The 16,240-nt window shown below is 38.6% G+C and overlaps 1 protein-coding gene across 3 annotated transcripts in view; it reads right to left on the bottom strand.

Annotated features, from left to right (window-relative positions):
• Window positions 1–15,424, bottom strand: part of robo1 (roundabout, axon guidance receptor, homolog 1 (Drosophila)) — a 236,978-nt gene extending 221,554 nt beyond the window's left edge. The window contains exon 1 of one of the 3 annotated variants that reach the window (XM_057350586.1): window positions 15,147–15,424. The gene's annotated coding sequence lies outside the window, so the exon portion shown is untranslated. The remainder of the gene's footprint in view (window positions 1–15,146) is intronic. The other 2 variants (XM_057350584.1, XM_057350585.1) reach the window with 2 other exon arrangements.
• Window positions 15,425–16,240: the final 816 nt, after the last annotated feature.

Here is a 16,240-nt window from a genome sequence, read left to right as displayed (position 1 = left end):
AACTATCACCCTATAAAAACAATGTGAATATATCTAGATGTTTAGATATTAGATCTAAGATCTAATACATTATCTAAATATCTAATGCAAATATACATTATTCGTTTAAACGGATAATTCACCCAAAAATGAAAATTCTGTCATCATTTAACCGAACAACGGCGGTACCCATTCACTTCTATTGTATGGACAGTGGACACAAAACCAATGCAAGTCAATGGGTACCGCCGCTGTTCCGTTACCAACATTCTTCAAAATATCTTCTTTTGTGTTCTGTAGAAGAAAGACATACAGATTTGAAATGACTAAAGGGTGAGTATTTGATGGCAGAATTTTCATTTTTGGGTGAACTATCACCCTATAAAAACAATGTGAATATATCTAGATGTTTAGATATTAGATCTAAGATCTAATACATTATCTAAATATCTAATGCAAATATACATTATTCGTTTAAACGGATAATTCACCCAAAAATGAAAATTCTGTCATCATTTAACCGAACAACGGCGGTACCCATTCACTTCTATTGTATGGACAGTGGACACAAAACCAATGCAAGTCAATGGGTACCGCCGCTGTTCCGTTACCAACATTCTTCAAAATATCTTCTTTTGTGTTCTGTAGAAGAAAGAAAGACATACAGGTTTGAAATGACTAAAGGGTGAGTAAATGATGACAGAATTTTCATTTTTGGGTGAACTATATTAGTTAGTTACTACTAAGTATTACTACTATATTAACCTAACAGGTGTATGCTTAAATGTCTGTTTTGTAGACAAAACTATAATTGTGCAATCATTTCAGTTTATTTTATAACTAAACTAAATATTTATTTATCATTTTATCATCTTTTTTAAATCGCTTTAAATCACTTGGACAGAAAAATGAAGAAAGGGAACTCCTAGACCTCAAGAAGCTGCTTGATAAAAAGACAAAAATCATAGGCATGCGGTGACTACACAAGAAATATTTGTATAAAACAAATTTATTAAATTGTTTTTTTTAGTCAAGACATAACTTGTATAGTTGTATTGCTATAGCCTATAATTCTAAAATGTGGAAAAATATGGATAATAAATATTAATATTAAAGAATTATTAATAAGAAAGTGACCCTAAACTTTTGAACCATGATTATGATCACTTATATGAATATGTCTTGTAATATATTTCAAAACATTCTTAGTGTGCTGCTTTCTTGAAACAAAACACATTTTTGCACCATTTTTAAACTGTGTGGGTTTCTTTCTTTCTCTTTCAGGAGGTTTCTATGCCTTGAGAAGACACAGTGCATACATGAAATGAACTATGAGATATTTTGCATCCATTAAAGAAAGAAAGTCATGCAGGTTTGACAACAAAAGAGTGACTAAACCCCAGAACTGTTATTTCTTTATGAGTCTTCATTATCAAGACTCATCTCGGAGTTCCAATAAACACGCAAGTACAGTCTTTGGTTGATTGCCGGAGCTGAAAGTCACTCCCTGACGCTGGAATAATTTTTTATTCCTGAGGGAAACATCACATACAGCCCGGCCCCTACAATTAAACACATCGTACATACACCATAATTACAGACGACAGTCTGATTTGCTAATCTCTTAAAATGAATTCACAGGATTATTCACGAATATACGCCGATCAGTATCAGTAAGCAGTATCACATGAGTTTAATTAAAGATAATGCATTTTAATAACATCAGATTATTGAGATTACACCTCCCATAATCCTCTGCTAATTAGAAAGCTGGCATACAGTTGACAAACACGCAATTTATTGAACTGGTTATAAACCAACAGTCCATAAAACAGCCTTGGTTACATTTCTTTTGCTTTAAAGCTCCAAAAAAGTGAATGTCATGTTCGGACACATTTAAAAATGCATTCGGCGTGCTGGCGCACATCTCCACAGTCCCAAATTAAACATTCACCATTATATCAAGTGTTTCGAGAGGGGACGCGGGTACTTGCCATTCTCGTCGTAATTTTATCTGACGAGCAATAATACAAAGGAAAACAACAGCATCATTTGCATATCTGCACTTATAAACAAAGCCAGCTATCGCACCTGAACTCTCCGCATTTCGCTCCAAGGGCGACATTAACTTTCCGCCGGCGCTCTCTGATGGTATATTATCATAAATTGGCTTATTAGTCGCAGGTTATTGAGCCAAGATAGTGTGTAACTCGCCGCATTTGCGTGGGAAATGAATCACGACGTAATGTGCTTCCGAGATTCAAAGATTAATCAGAAGAGACCACCGGCGGATGTGACCGCGTTTTTGAGAAGGCTATAAGTAAAGGAATAACGCCACCAAGGACGCGCTGAAGTCCAGAGAGGGTGTGCAGATTCCCTATAACAAACGATTTGTCTCAAACGCAGGTCTTTAATGTGCTTGTACGATTATTAAAACTGATATCGCAGCATCGTTGATGACAAGAGGCCGTGTGAAGCTGCTCCTCCAGAATTTGTCTCCCAAGAAGGTGCCAGGAATAGCTGGATCAGTATAGAAGAGGAGATCCGGGATCAGAGGTCAAGGGTTTTTGCAGTACTCATGCAGTTTTTCCCGCTTTTGGGGGTCATTTGCTGTACATAATTCATGTCTAGAGAGGGACTAGGTGGCTTGGAATAAAAAGACCGCTGGTGAAGAGTGAAAGGAATTTTTAAACGGTAACCTATACAGACTGTCTATCTATAAATTTATGATAGCATCTTAATAGAGTTTACATATAACAAGGGTTGAACAAAAGCCAAAATGGTATATCAAGTATGAGAAGTAAGTTAAAAAGTCCATACAATCTAACAAAAAGAACTGGAATTGTAATTTAAACAGGAAAATCCCCATGTTTCTCACGACCTGTTGTGACGTGACAACTTAGAAAATGAGAATTATGAGAAAGTTTGTTCCTCACACTAAACCAGTGGTTCTCAAACTGAAAGCTTCCAGACGACATCAGGTAGGCCACTGTTTTAGGATATAGACCACCACTATAGACCACTTCACAAGATGTAGCACTTACGGTTTCATTTTTTATATTTTATTATTATTTTTTAAATCTTACATATACATGTATATAGTTAAATCGTAAAAATATTCATTTAACATTTTGATTCGGTTATAAATGTTCTGTTGGTTGCATTTTGTTACAACGTTTGTTGTTAGTGTTAAACAGAAACTGAAAAAGGATGTTCTTCTGGACAAGCTTTGTTTCCATAGTGGTCTACAGAATTCATCCAATTCGAACATGAGAAAAATAAGGCCGCGAACCAACATATTTATTAATTTATTGTATAAAGCATTGTATCATATTTTTGGTTTGGTTTCATTCAAATTCTAAGATCGAGATTGTTTTGTGTCATGGATTTCCCAATAATTAAATAAATTGAACCATTACGTGACATCAGAGCTGAAATCCAGTTCACAGGTCTTCTCAAATGACCAAGAGACATCCAAGTGTCAAACAACATGTTGTGGAGGACTAACTGAATTTTGGGAGAACCTATTCCTCTAAGGTTTCATTTATATTTTTATACAATCTAACTGCTGATGTAATAACAAAAAATAATTAAAAACCAAATCCATGTTAATGTCTTTTCAAAATCCCAATTCAATTCTTAACAACGATTTCTCAAACGTGTTATTTTAATCAACACAGATCCAAATGGTTGGGGTAATAAATACGTTAAACCCATAACACGATTATTGCTAGACTTGTATGTGCACATCTCATGTTTGAGTGAGGCCTTATTGATCCGCTCATTAGAGAACCAAGTCTACATCTGAAGAAAACTTCGTTTCGACGTAATTGCGAAGGCAACCTTTGGAGGATCACACCGAATTGATGCACGAAGACCGAAACAATCAATTTTAAAAACACGATTAAAAACGCCACGCCGGATCAATGCACCTCGATTTCCTATATGCAAGACATACTGCAGCGTACAAAAGATGATCTTTGTTTCTGCTGATGGTGTTAATATCATTATAAGGATTAGGCTGTCTCACAGCATTGACAAAAAATGAAAAACAAAGCAAGACCTGTAATGTGTGTCCATTCACCACACAAGACGAAACATTACATTCAACCTTGACAAGCGAATGTGTTATACATTACTTTTACGTCTCCATTTATTTCTCTAATGATGAGAGCAAAAAACAACTACACGGACATGAAATGACCCATTGTTTTATAGATATACAATGTATAACCTATGACCTTCTTCCATTTTTCAAATCTCTCTCTCTCCCGCACCTTTTGAGTGTATTAGATGTGTCTAGAGGCGTCGTCCTGCCTAATGTTCCAGCGGGTTATTTCTCTTTTGCTTTCAATTACGAAGGCAAGCCAGCGACCCTTTCCCCAACAAGCCGCCACACACACATTTCTGTCTCCTAAAGCTTGATATAGATAGATGTCCCTCCCCATTGAGTCTAAATCTACATTCGGTCATTTCAATAAGTGCTGGGGCCCCGAGGCATTGGTCAGAAGTCAGAAGCTGGAAGCCCGGGCGGACGCAAGCCTCTATTCATCTTAGTTTGACTCTGGCGTCCTGACACGCGGGGAGACGGATGGGGGTCCGGGTTAGCCAATCTCAGTTGTGTTTGTTATAATACTACATTAAAGGGCCTAACAGAGCATGTCAGGAAATATTGAAAGCATCACAGGAGGCAGAGGGCTTTGCTAAAGTATGTTGCGGATGAAAGGAGTCTTTTGGTTTTGAAAAATGGAGAGGAGGGGTTGGCAATGATGGCTTCGAGGGAAATGTTGACCTTGCTCTTGATGACCATAGTGGGCACGGGTGTGGGCATGAACCGTAATTTTAACAAAATTTTTCTGTTATTTTTAAAAGATTTTCCAAGTAAAATGTAAAAAAAATGTAATTTTACATTTATTTTTTACAAATTTTTTAATGTGTTTTTGAAATAGAGTACAAAAACATAGAATTAGAGAAAAAAATGTAAAAGTAAAACGTGAAAAACTTGTAATTTTACATGGAGAACTATTATTTTATGGTGTATTTCTGTCAATCCAGCTGACAGAAAATTTCAGTGTTTTAGTGTGGTGGTGGGAATCGCATTCAACATTAACACCATAAAAAATATTTTCTTGGGATAAACCTTTCAAGACAGACCAAGAAAATGAAAAGAGGCATGGACCACAAAATCAGGAATTTTGGAAAAGACTTCAAAAAGGAAGTAAAAGCAACATAAAACTGGTTCATACATGTGCCACGCTATATTCCTGATTGGCATGGTATAAGACTTATGCATTTAACTTACTGTAATACTTTAAATCTGGAGAAAACTTTGTATTTGTGGAGTGGACTGTTGAAAAATAGCAGGGATATTAAAGGGGTGTGGTCACAAATGAGGGTGGGGCTTCATTCCCTTGCGACGCCTGGACCGTTTACAGAAGTGCCTCTCAAAAACACCAGGCTGTCTCGGGGGAGACCGGCCAGTAGTAAAATAATAGCATCCCTGCCAGAGACTGCTGGGATAGGTGGGGTGATGTACACCGGGGTAATTACAGACAAATGGCAGGATGGCCCCATCAACTCGCTCTAGACAGTGGAACGGCATTAAAAACAACCATTAACAAACAGAAATTGACATCTGTCCAGAACCTCAGGCCAATGAACTATATGACAGACAGCAGAACATTCATTAAAATGACAAATTTTTGAGCATGACATGTCATACGCTGTACCATTATATGAGAAAGGGTGACAGACTAAGCTCATATTAGAAGTGTCTGAGACCATCAAGCATCTTTTTGCCTGAACCAAAAAGAGACTCAATAACCCACGAATCCTCACCTTTAACCTTTAACCCAAACCTTGGTTCATTTCTGATTTCAACTGGTGAAATTAAATGACCCGAGAACATACTCGATCACTCATTCGCTATTGACATGCAGCATCAATAACCTAAGGACCTGGCGAATGCTTTGATGTAGATGTCTGCTCTACAATTCACCCTCTTGTCGTTGTGCTCGGTCTTCAAAGCAGCAAGTCTTTATCTTCAACATTCAAAAGATTCCTACGTCTTTGTCAATGACACTACGCAAACCAAAGACCTCATGTATAATAACATACAACCACATCTGAAAAAGTAAACAACAAAAAATGTATAAAGGGATGTAGATGGATGTTTTTATAGTATCTTACCAATCACATTATGCAAAAGAGAATAGACAGTCTATAGATAAGTATCGATGGCTGTTACATTCACCCGCTTCAGACAAGTCGTGAATGTCTTCCATTTGGGAACAATGTTGGAATGCAGTTTTGGAACGCAGAAAATTTAATTCTGAAATAAATGTGATGTCCATTCAGAATCAAGCATTCCATAGACATGTTCCCATGTGACCGCGGACTGTTATTTAAGCAATGCTGACCTTGAAGAGAGTGTTTGTCGAGTGCTTTGGATTTGATGGATGACTTATCAGTTCACACAGTCCACCTGTCACATCAAACTCTATTGTCTCAAATAAAATTGTGATTCACCGCCAGGGCTTTCCTTACGTGTGACTGCGTGTGCGTGTCTTGCACATGAAGAGTGGCGGATGAATGTAATATAAGTTGAAGCATCATTGGAAGTCTAATTTGAAAAACGCCAAGCTAGCAGCATAGACTTTTCAGCGCACTTGGGAGCTCAAACTCGCCTGTTGAATAAACAGTCGGCTGGCAGCTGAACTGTGAGCTGTAAATGGTATTCGAGCACAACAATAGAGTAAATAATTGAAGGACAACTGACCATCGAAGCCATGTATCCAACGTTGAAAGTCTGGGCAGGAACCAGTTGCCATGCCAACATACTGGAAAATAACAGAACTAGACACCAATGTCGTTGTAGCACAAACTGGTGCATTGATTAGCCAACGTGTCTCCTGAAACTGGCAGTGAGCTATGACTTGGAAAACACATTGTGATTATAATTCAGAGTAAGTGTTGAGTGGATTGCTATTATGACAGTTGCTTGTTATTCCAACGGATGGGAGTGATACAAACACCACTTGAAAAATAAGCGGCCAAGTTATTGAATCTATTTATTGTGCTTTTTATTCATTATACTGTAAATATTCACAAATAGTGAAATGTACTGCAGTTAGGAACATCAAGAAATACATAACCTTAATAGGTTGTTTGCGATCACGTGGTTATGATGACGTGTGAAGCGCAGCTGGAGGGCAGCAAGTGATTTTCCTCTATAGGAATTCACTATCACAAACTAAAAGTACCTATGTTTAACGACCTGAACAACGGCCAGGTAAGCCCAAATTTCTGTCAAACCTTACTTGTGATAAACACTAGCTTCCGTTAAAAGAACGAGCCCTTATTAAATGGATAAAGTAAAAAATCTCGCGTTAAGCGTTCCTTCCCCATAGAAGTCCATTATAAGGAAACATCTTAACGTACCAAAACAAAACGGAAAACCAAAATAAATACATTTATCACTGATATCAAACATAAACATGATAACAGAAAAGTTTTATGTTCTCAGTTTGAACTTCTATGAAGAACAAGCTTAACGTGAGACTATTCTTATCCCTGGAATAAGTGCTTGTCCTTTTAACAGTAGCTAGTGTTTATTACAATTAAGGTTTAATAGAAATTTGGTTTTACGTGGTTGTTGTTTCGGTACGTTAAGCCGTTTCCTTATAACGGACTTCTATTGGGGAGAAACGCTTAACGCGAGATTTATCACTTTATCCGTTAAATCAGGACTTGCATCTAGTGTTCATGACAAGGTTCTCGAGCAAATTTGGTCTCACCTGGTCGTTGTTTAGGTACGTTAAACCTTGTTAGGTGTTTTAGAAAGACATCCGGCTCAGGTTTACAAACCACTTTTATCACCGTTTCTCAGTCAATTCTCACATTTTCTCCCTCATGAATATCAACTTTTGCTACACAATAAAAACACCTTTCATGGTTTGATCGATTTGAACAGTCAAAAACGACACAAAACAGGGGTATTTTGAGTTTGTTATAGTGAATTCCTATGGAGAAAGTCACTTGCTGCCCTCCATTGGTACTTCACGCAGTGCCGTGACGTCATGTGCAAACAACCTATTCACGCGTCTTCGATCATCTGCTTTAAACAATGAGGAAAAGCAGGACATGGAACCTTTAAGACTCATTTACTAAAACAGATCTTAAAATAAGACGTCGGTGCTACAGACCAAGTCAAGCATCTTGATCATCTTTGCTCATGTTTAATGAACAGAAACCTCAAACGATATCTAAGGGACTTACATGTCTATTTTACATGGGTTAGCGGTGTCTACACCGGATGAGAGCAGTGTGATGCAGCAAAAGACAATAAAACCTTTTATAGACGGTTTCATTGGACGCATGCGCTTGCCTAAAGTTAACTTCCGGTCTGTGTTTGGTTTAATTTACATTCATCTTACTTCATATTAATATTTTATTGTATATTAATTGCATTAAATTAAGTTAAAACTACTGCGCAGTTATAGATTTTTTGCGGAGGTCTACCGGAAGTTAAGTTTGGCCCACATATCGTTTGTTTATGTTGTTTCTGCTGAAACCGTCAATAATAAGCGATGCTGTCCACACTGGGTGCCTCGTTCTTAATGGGTTCTTTTGTCTTTCACCGCGTCACACCACTCACATCCGGTGAAAACAATGTTAGCAACCACCCAGAATGCCCTAGAATATATCAAAACCAACTGCATAGCAACACCCTGGCTCTTACAGGCGGTATCATGACAGCACAGAAGAAGAAAACTTCTACTTGCAACATTTTTTTCTTTTTCAATGTCAGTACATACAGAAACTGCTGAGCAAAAAAACCCACTGAAGATTATTTTAGCAATTAGCTACCGTAAGCACATTAGAAACATTCAACATCATTATGCACAACCACCAACATAAAAATGCAGAAGCGGTTTGTTAATGCACCGTTTATTGTGCCAAAGCTCGGTTATAATAATCTCATTATAGAGATCATCATTATTATGGTAAAACTGACATTTTTATGCCTTCTGAGAGAATGAGAGATGCCACAGTGTCTGTGCCTGACTGGGGAATGAGAGAAGCACCTACAGAAGTGACCGAAGTGAAGAAAAGACCCCATCCCTCCCCACCTCTCTCTCTCTCTCTCTCTAGAGACCCAGATGAGAAGCGCTGGCTCAACTTCACATGGGCCACAGGAAAGTCCTGACTAAAAAGCACATTTAAGAACCAGTGAAGATGAAAAACATCCCAATTATCTCACCGCCCCCCTGTTGAGTCCCAAGCTGTTTTATGACATTAAAACCTGCTAAATTATAAAACACTGCACTGCTGAGGATACAAACGAAAAAAACCTGTCTTTTTTCTGGAATCATTAGTATTTGTAGGCTGTCCGCTGATGGTGTTATAATATCCCCAATACTTGGCGTGATGACTGTGTAGTCACATTTCTAACGGTGATGCTGTAGGGTGCAAAAAACACAAGCGGCTAATGACTACCAGCTTAGAGATTTCATGCGATTACAGTGAATATTTTGTTTAAGAATTATGCGAGACAAAAGAGCATTAAATTATTCTTTGTGAATTATACGCTGAAAATTTCATTACAACGTAGGAATATAACAACATGTGACATACAGAAACTACAGTTTCAGTTTGGGTCCATGGAATTACTCAGTGAATTAATGTATTTTCTCATCCTGATTCTGTCACAATCTGTACGCTGTTATTTTTACAGCGGTATGCAAAAGAGTAAATATTAAAGCAGCTCTTTTCATAAAAAGACAGCATAAAGTGACCTATATACTGTATGTCTGGAAGCTCTAATATGAAAAAAGTAGAAAAACACTCCATGAAACAAGTGTGCTACATATGAGGTTAGTGCGAGGAACAGACCAAAACATCAGATTTGGCATTGTTAGCTTAACCACAATTTAATTTTTATGGTGTCTTTTCAAGATTGTTTAAAAAATTTTTTTTGTTATTTATTCACCCGTTTATGACTGTACTGTATATGAACATACTTGGTAACAAATGTATAGTAAAATGCAATGTAAGTCGCTTTGGATAAAAGCATCTGCCAAATGCATTACATGTAAAAATGTAAGTAACTCTTTTCTTCTGTGAAACACAAAAGATATTTTAAGAAATGTCTTTTGAGGTTTTGTGCCCATCCAGTGGAAGACAAAATATCTTCTTTTGTGTTTTACATGAGAAACAAAGTCATACAGAGTTGGAAAGATGTCAAGACTCTATTATTTTCCTTTTGTTTTCACTGGGAAGAACAACAACAAGCGAGTAGTCTAAATAACGGCAAAACCTTCCTCTCATTTTTCTTTCCTTCCTTTTCCCATTTAATTGTCTATCAGGTAATTTTCAGTATCATTACAATGATCAATGACGTAATATTTGGCTTGTATTGTCTTGACAGAACATGTGGCTGAATCTTCTCCATGTCATTGGGAGGACTACGATCGGTCACGTCTTCCCACCAGATTGCACAAATACACAAGGGTCAAGTCGCCAGGTCTGTCATGTCACACACACATGGGGCTTCCTCCAGACTGCGGTACAACATGGGAAACAATTCAGCCAAACCTACCCAGAGGACATCTGATCACATCCACATGCGCAACAAATAATCTATCTATCCACAATTCCCCAAAGACGGACTGACAGAGAGAGAGAGAGAGAGAGAGAGAGAGAGAGAGAGAGAGAGAGAGAGAGAGAGAGAGAGCGAGAGAGATTTATTAATAGCCATGGGCTATTCAGGCTGGGGTTGTTAAACGATAAGTCCACCGATAAGCAGTCATTTCCAGAGAACTGGAGATATATTGTACACCACATTCAGACAGTGCTTTTGTGGGACTACAAAATTTCCATCTCCGCTTTAAAATCCGTGCGATATTTAACCTCCACGGTCCAGGCCAGACTGTATCGGGGCATCCCCATAGGCTGCAGCATTCAGTCTAAAATCCAATTTCAGTGATAAGCTTCAGGTTTGCCAGGGCTGAAGTTGTGTTCCTCTTTGGACCGTAAGCGTTTATCAAAGAAATGTGCAACAGAGACGCATCCGTAGCGGCATGGGGCATGACGGCCATGTGGGCGTGGCATGCAGGCGCTGGCAGCTGTAGAATGACGATACAATTCATGTTCACGCTCCTTCCGCCAAGAAGCATCATCTGCTTTCCCTCAACCCCTCGACTCTTCATAGCAGCCAAATATAAACCCTAACTGTTGGAGAACCACCTTATGGGCAGGTAACCAGCAAAAGCGGATTACTCTAGACCTGAGATAAGTGTACATTTGACAATTTCTATCCATCATTGTTCTTTGAAGAACATTTGACTGAATGGTTCTTTAAAGGGACAGTTCACACAAAAATTTAAATTCGAATCTGTATACATTTCTTTGTTCTGAAGAACACAGAGAAAGATATTTAAAAAGATGCTTGTAATCAAACAGTCATTGTCCACCATTGACTACCATAGTAGGAAAATGTCCTCATTGATTTCCTTTTTCTGTTAAACACAAAAGAAGATATTTTGAAGAATGTAGGACAGCAAACAGTTTTGGGGCACTTTTGACTACCATTGTCATTTCTCCTACTATGGTAGTCAATGGCGCCCAAGAACTGTTTGGTGACAAGCATTCTTCCAAATATCTCTCTCTGTGTTCATCAGAACAAAGAAACGTATAAAGATTTGGAACAACTCGAGGTTGATTTTTGGGTGAACTGTCCCATGTTTCTTCTGGCATTGCTGTATGGACACTTTGCGACATTTCTATGGTTAAGAGTGTATGCATTGGTATTAAATAGAGATCCTTCATAACAGCTTGCACTATTCTGGAATGGCTTCCACTACATGTTGGAACATGGCAGCAGGGATTTTCTGCCATTCAGACAGAAGAGCATCAGTGAGGTCAAGCACTGATGTTGGGTGATGAGGTCTGGCTCGCAGTCTGCATTCCAAATCATCCCAAATGTGCTCAGTGGGGTTCAAGTTTGGGTTTTGTGCAGGCTGGTAAAATTCTAGCACAATAGACTCGCATTACGGTGTTATCATGCTAGAACAGAAAAGGTTGGAAGCGAAATGAAATTGTTTTCATCATTTTCTCACCCTGATGTCATTCCAAACCTGTATGATTTACTTTCTTCTGCAGAACACAAAAGATACCTTGAAAAACGTTGGCGACTAAACAACAGTCCCCCATTGACTTCCATTGTGTGGACACGAATGAGACATTTCTCAAAATATCTTCTTTTGTGTTCCACAGAAGAAAAACTCCCATACAGGGTGTGTAAATGATATAATTTTTATTTTTGGGTAAACTATCTACCTTTAAAGGGCCTATCCAAAACTGTCAATTACGATGCGGGTCCACATACATTTGTGCCATTTAATTTGTCATATTATGAAATCATATTTCCAAACACCGCCAGCCAAGCAAAGTGTCTTCTGTCACGCAACCATTTTACACATACTAAAAGGAAAAGTAGAAGGACGAAAGAAGCGATGGCAATCTAGCTACATTGGCTCCGGTCCAGGACTGTCTATCTAGTAATGCTGTCTGAAAATTGGCATGCCGGTGAACAACCCACTGAGGTGAATCACATGACATTAGGGAGGTCACGCATGGGTCCAGCCACCTAAAGAGTCACGGTACAAGCAAGAAATAGAGTATTTTACAGACCACTGGTCCACCTGCCTTCTTCAGAACTCTCAAACTCAGTTTTTAATCGAAATCCAAGAGCAATATACTGGACATAAAACTAGTCACACTTTAGTGGTCTGCCACAGGACCCCCGGAGAGGAACCGGTTGGTGTTTTAAAAAGGGCCAGCAAAAAAAGAACTCATCAATCGAAAAGTGTGGTGGAACGCTGCATTTTAAATTACAGCACCTGGCTGGATAACAACACTAAATGAGATCAAACTGACAGCCGCGAATACCTCAGAGACTGCCCGTCTTTTGTGGTTCACATGCACACACGTGCAAATGTCACGAGAGGCCCAGGAATCACTTTGGTGGCATCTGTTCCTCTGTTTTTTTCTCAAAGCGTGAATTGTTTCATACTTTTGCAAAGAAAATGAAATGTTTATCTTCGCTTTCATGCACTGTGATTATAAAAGATAGATACACAATGAAAAAGCTCAGCACCTCCCCGCTATCTAATTGAGGCGTGATTACATGTACAATGAACTGTACCGGGTCATGCTTTTTGTAATTTGAAAAAAAATTCAGCTTTATTGAAAGACTGCAATGAGTTGATTTCTCTTGGGCACAGCGCAGCACGGCACAAAAGACTATATTACAATCGCTGGATTAAACAAACACGGCACGTTGAGAGCGATGATTAATTCATGGAGGTATTCTCCATTTCATACATTTATGAAGGACATTACCCGTTAAAAATACATTTACGTATTCCAAGCACACCTGGCTCTTCTTTGAAACTTTCAGCACCGGAGTCAGTGGACAGCTCCCACAGCAATGCAATGAGAAGTGCTCTCCTGTTCTGTCTGAGAGACCCCAAGGCCCATTTAAAAGCTAAAAAAAAAACATTTTAAACATCAGGTTGATATTTCATTAATGCAATAGCTAAAAAATGTGATAATGTGATAACTGTGGTCTCACTATATGAAATGCAATGAATTTTCTCATGCAAGGATTGCTCCTATATTTTCTCCTAAGAAAGCCTAGAAGCACACTACAGGGTTGCTCGGCTGCCACACTGGCTAACCCCTTTGAAGGACCTCTAGGCACCTTTAAGAAATTCTCACACATCCTATTTATGCTCAAAAAACACAAACCTTTCGAGTGCCTTACAGCTTGCAATGGCAGGAAAGGTTTACAGTCACTAGGAACAAAGAGCAAGATTCTCAGACAACTGAAAGTTCATCGAGCACAAAAATTGAATATCTGAGACTCCTTTAAAAGGTGCCTTGAGGTTCTTTATGGGAAACCCTGAATGGAGCCTTAAGATACTTTCAGCATCAGTCTGCATTCAAAACCCTCTGTCTGTGCTCCAAGAATCTCCAAACGCCTTATAATAGCACAAACAATCCCACTATACAGTACGTATAAAGTTGGTACTGTACTTTACAGCAAGAAAAATACACTGACATGCGTGGACTGTAGAACTAACATACAGCATTACCTGTACATTTGAATTTGTTGTATTGTAACACAAACAGCGATGGGTGTTATGATGGATAATCACCATAAAGTACATGCTTGCTTTGTTATGAAACAGAGAAATAAAGCTTCAATGGTGTGCATGCAGTGGCTTTCACTTAGAGGAAGATATCTGAGATAAAGTATTTCAGAGAAAGCCATCCTCGACAGAACGTCTGAGGTAAACGACTAATGGTCAATAAGCACAATGACTGTACGCTGTTTCAGCACTCCATTCTGCCCACTGCAAGTCTAAGCACAATTCTGATCTCATTGCCAGTGTGATCGTCCCCTTCACGTTCACTGCAGAATGAGCTGACTTTCAAACAGACTGCTCTCAACACAAAACCACTGCACCTCTGTGTGCAATGATACGATATCACTGTCAAAGTTAGCCATGCGTATTTTCACATTCATGATAAAATCACAGTTAATAGTTTGTTAAGCATTCATGGGTTATTCATAAAATGCATACGTGGTCTGTTCAAGTAAAATAGATCAACCAGTTTTGTTTTGACAGGCAATCTCTAACAAGCTGGGTGGTAACATAACAATTGAAACATTTTCTTCACATGGTTAAAATTAGATTATGCCAACAAAGGATTTTTTTATGGGTCACATTAGGTAGAAAGAGCTATTCAGCGTAAAAACTACAGTACCAACAGTGGACCAGATACTGTACATATGCATACAAATGGCATAAATGCCGTATAAAACTAATAGCTTTTATAAATGCTATTATACAGATTAAATCACACAGCCGATACATTAGTAATCTTAAAGTGCATGGCACAATCTTCTATAGTCTCTATTGCTTGCAATACGCTTCCAGCAGAAGTTCCCCCAAGCGCAAGGCTCTTCATCTTGATTAGAGACTTTAATTTAAAGTCGGATCCCGAAACCCAAAATCCATCTAAATGTGCCCGTTGTTTGGACAGCTTTTAGCTCAAAAGCTTAAATTCCAGTAATAAATGAAGAAAGAATGTCTTACCCACTTCTCCTGTTCACAGATGACGCTTGATAATTCCCAGAACAGAAGTGAAACTACTCTTCCATCTCTCCACAGAAACGTGCGTAACTTTCCCCGGGATTTCAGCACTTGGGGATACAGATGCGCTGGAAAACGCAGATGAGCTTTTGGGCAGTGCTCGGACAGCCGCACAAAAGAGGTGAGAGTGCGTGCACCGGAGTCTACCGGTGTGGATAGTGTCTCTTACCGCAATCTCACGCGCTGCAGATGCGGTGCTTGTGCGATAACGCATACAAATCGCTCCATGCGAGATGCACTCGGCGCCGCGGCTGCGCGCTGCTTCCCAGGGTCCTAAAGCTGAGACGCAGCAGCACTCGAATTAAATGAGTTATTATGCTTGCAGGTCGAGCACTGTATTATTTTAGAGCTGGTTAACTTTTACAGAGAGTGTCCATCTTCTGTCTTGCTGCACCTATGGTCATTTTTGTTGTTTTTTTGAGAGCTGGTCTCTCGGTTGAGTCTGTGTTTTTTCTCTGTACTTCAGCAACGGTGAAGTTTAGGTTACACCGCGTTTCCATAGTCTTATAAACAATATACAGTTTGTAATTAAATCAACACGCTATTTTTTGTAAAAAATTCCCTGTTTTATGTCATTTGCATATATCTATAATTATGAAAAGTGCTATAGAAATAAAACTATACAAACCCTAATCTATCTAGTTTTATATAACTTCAGCCTTAAAGTGTGCTGTTTTTTGATTTCCCACATAAACTTTTAAAACATTTAAGACGAAATTGTAGTACAATTATCCTTTATATAACGATACAAATACGACAGGATCATTTTATACTACCAGCAGGACGTCTGAAAGCGCATTTTATGAAACAGTACCCGGATGACCTACTGCTTGAGGAGCTGTCAGCGTCAAAGGGTTGACAAACAAAAAAAAGTGCGGGCCAATTAAGATGCTCTTTCCATGCAAGTATTTACGTACTAAGTTAGGATTAAACTGTACTTGTTAAAAACTTCATTTTAAGTAACTTCGCAAGTCAAACAGACGGAAGACAAAAAACAACCTGCACACATAGGCTACCTAAAATACCTGTTATCGACA

The sequence above is a fragment of the Triplophysa rosa genome, linkage group LG14 (assembly GCF_024868665.1).
Source record: "Triplophysa rosa linkage group LG14, Trosa_1v2, whole genome shotgun sequence".
Lineage (NCBI taxonomy): Eukaryota > Metazoa > Chordata > Actinopteri > Cypriniformes > Nemacheilidae > Triplophysa > Triplophysa rosa.
This window is presented reverse-complemented; position numbering and strand designations above follow the sequence as displayed.